Source organism: Echinops telfairi, unplaced genomic scaffold, assembly GCF_000313985.2.
Source record: "Echinops telfairi isolate 266 unplaced genomic scaffold, ASM31398v2 ScPeMD7_443;HRSCAF=831, whole genome shotgun sequence".
NCBI classification, from domain to species: Eukaryota; Metazoa; Chordata; class Mammalia; order Afrosoricida; family Tenrecidae; genus Echinops; species Echinops telfairi.
The window spans coordinates 53,097,270-53,100,820 of record NW_022104341.1 but is presented as its reverse complement, the minus strand read 5'-3'; positions in this window follow the sequence as shown (position 1 = coordinate 53,100,820).

Below are 3,551 nucleotides of genomic sequence, written 5' to 3'. Positions count from 1 at the left end.
GAAAGGCGAGGCTTCACCACCCATTTATCCCTCCGCCTTTCAACCAGCCCCACATGTGATTATCGGCCAGGCTGGCACAATTAACTAACTCAACAAGGAAATCAAGAATGGTTTAAAATCAGGAAAGGAAAAAAAAATCAGGAAAGGTGTGAGACAGGGTTTTATCTTTTCACCACATTTATTGCATCAGAGAATCTGGATTATATGAAGCAGAATGTGGCACCAGGATTGGAGGAATATTTATTAACAAACTGCAATATGCAGATGATACAACTTTGCTGGCTGAAAGTGAGGATGACTTGAAGCACTTGGTGATGAAGGTCAAAGATTGCAGCCTTCACTATGGATTATGACTCAATGTAAGGAAGACCCAAATCCTCACAACTGGACTAATTGGTTACATCATGACAAATGGAGAAAAGATTGAAGTTGTCAATGATTTTACTTTGCTTGGATCCACAAGCAATGCTCCTGGAAGGAGCAGTCAAGAAATCAAAGGACATTAAATTAGGTAATTCTATTGCATAAAACATTTTTAGAGTGCTGCAGACAAGGATGTTACTGTATATACTTGAGTATAAGCTGACCCAAATATCAGCTGAGGCACCTAGCTGTATTACAAAAACTGCATTAAAAATATGCTGGAAAGCTCGGCTTATACAGGAGTATATATGGTATTTTGAGAAGTAAGGTGTGCCTGACTCAAGATAATGTAATTTCAATTGCCTCATAGGAGAGTGAAAATAGGATTTTGAATAAAGAAGACTGAAGAATAATGGAGATTTTTGAATTGTGGTGCTGACTATTGAAAGTACCATGGAATGCCGGAAGGACAAACCAGTCTTGGAAGAAAGATTACCAGGGAACTCCCTAGAGTCAAGGATGGCAAGGATGGACATGTGTGGTGGAGGTTCCAGTCTCTGGAGAAGGACATTGTATTTGGTGAAGTAGAGGGACAGCGAACAAGAGGAAGGCCCTCAAACAGAAGAATTGATCCCATCGCTGCCATGAGGGGCTCAAGCATGGGAACAATCGTGAGGCTGGGGCAGGACCAGGCCGTGTCTGGTTCTGCTGTAAGTTGGGGCACTGTGGACTGGAACTGACACCACGGATTGACCCTACTCTGATATGGCCTCATTAACAGACTGAAAGAGAGCACCTGTTCTAAACAGGATCATAATTATAGATACATGGATTAGGATTTCAGCACATATTTGGCAGGACATAACTCAAGCTATGACACATCCTCTTTGATGTGGTACCCATTTAAATAATGATCATCATGAGGTTTTAGAGAAACCTAATTTTCTTATATGTTAAACAGATTACTAAAGTAGGAAAAATGGGTTCCTGGGACATAGTAGAAAATCATTTTTTGTGTTGAATGGATAAAGGTTTCTTTAGTTGAATGCAGCAATTTTTTTTTCTAAATAAACATAAAATGTATTTCTGATATCTTAATTCAATATATCATCTGCTGGGACTTTGAGTGTTCACACTTTCTAATTGACTGGTGTGCTATTGTTATTGAAAAGGGGGAAAAACCATCCACCAGTCAGTACAATTCACAGTGCTTATTTTCTTTGTTCAGTTTCATTTTCCAGAGTGTTGTTTTAGATGCAGTCCTCCCAGAGAAACACACATAAACTCATGAGGAGTTTGAAGTTAAACTACTGCTTTAAAACAGTGACTTATTGCTCTTCAATTTATCTAACTTTCATCTTACAGTCTGTGAGCTCGTTTAATAATATCAAGTAAAGGAAGCTGGAATAGCAATCCCTTTGCTTCATACCTTTGGGATATTCTGTTGACATTCAGTCTCAACCATCCTGACAATAAAACGATCCATTTATCCAACAGGAACAAGCAGAGGAGGAGATACTGTCTCTTTTCACTGTGCCTTCTACTCCCATAGCCAGCCCACTGCTTGCTCTGGGCTGACCACACACACACACACACACACACACTCACACAAAGTGCTTCATCAACAATTTTTCATCCTTTCTTTTAAAATGAGTTTACTTTCTCACATGAATTTTCCCCTAGATACTTTCCCCAAATAGTACAAAAAATATTTGGGGAGAATGAAGACTTTTTAATAATAAATGTTATGGTCATAAAATCCCTAGGACTAAGAGTGCTTCTAAACGAGTAAATATTACCATTTTTACCATTTTAAAGACAACACAAGGTACCAGTTAGGAGAAATTCCTAAAACTAGTAATAAGGATATATTATCCTCTTAAATTTTTTAGAGTTTTAAAAACAGCAGCATTGTCTAATGTAACTAGAAATTGGAGGCTTTATAATTTTCTTGGAATTCACTTCCCCGCAATTATTTTCAATAAAAAATTAACAATTAGCATATTTAAAAAGATTTCAATACATCTTGATTCAGGGCTCAAAAAATAAAACTGGGATCATTTAATTGGCTCTGCTTCCCTTGGGCTATCTTCACCTCAATCTAGCTCCATTTTCTTTGTCTCAAATACTACATTTTTATACCAACAAACTTATTTTCCTTTTTCTCAGAAGCTTTAACTTATATCTCTTCACGTGTTAATGGTTTGAGCTTCATTACATGTGTATATTTCTAATCCTATCACTGTGTCAACCAGCCCAATTAGTTTAAGCCAATGAGAATCCCTACTTGCTAATATGGAGGTGGAAATCACCCTATAGCCCAGTCTTGAGGTAAGAGGTGCGTGTTTCCAACAGAAACTTATGATTCCTATTGTCAGAAAATGAGCCCTGGTATCAGAGTGGTTCAGTCCTCAGCATCAGATTTCATGGTTGCTGGTTGGAAGGTGCTAGTCACTCTGTGGGAGAGAGATGTGGTAACCTGCTTCTGGGAAGACCACAGCTTGGGAAACCCTCTGCAAAAGTTTGATTCTGCCCCACAAGCTGGTTACCACGAGTCATGATTAAATCCATGAAAGCAAGCTTGGGTTTTTACCAGGGGTAGAAACAAGGTACGAAGGAACATTAGGGCTATGAGTGAAAACTCAAACTCACTGCTGCCCTGTGGGTTTCCGGGACTATAACTATTTACGGGAATAAAAAGACCAGACTTTCCCCCCAGGGAGCTGCTGCTGGTTTTGAACTGCTGCCTATGTGGACCTCAGCCCAATATGAAATCACTACACCACCAGTGATTTCCTGGGGGGCACTCAAGAAGTAGATGACAAATATAGACTATATCTAACCCCTTGCTCTCCAATGTTCACACACATCCATCTTTTCGTATTACAGTTTTTGAAATGCCAGTGTTTAGATACAATCTACTGACATTTGTGATAGTAACATTATATGTTGTCAATCTGAGACTTAAGAGTGAAGGGGTGGAGTTTAGCCTGTCAATCAGGTCACAGCTTGATGACCTCCTTTGGACACCCTAAGGAGATAAATAGCTCACTGGAGGCGAGACACACTGACTCCCTGGTAACCATTCCAGCTGAGAAGACCCATGGAGCTATGCTAGTGCCCTGAGCTGAAGGAGCCACATGGAGACCCCTGCCAGCACTGAGATGCTTCCACTGCCACTGGATCCA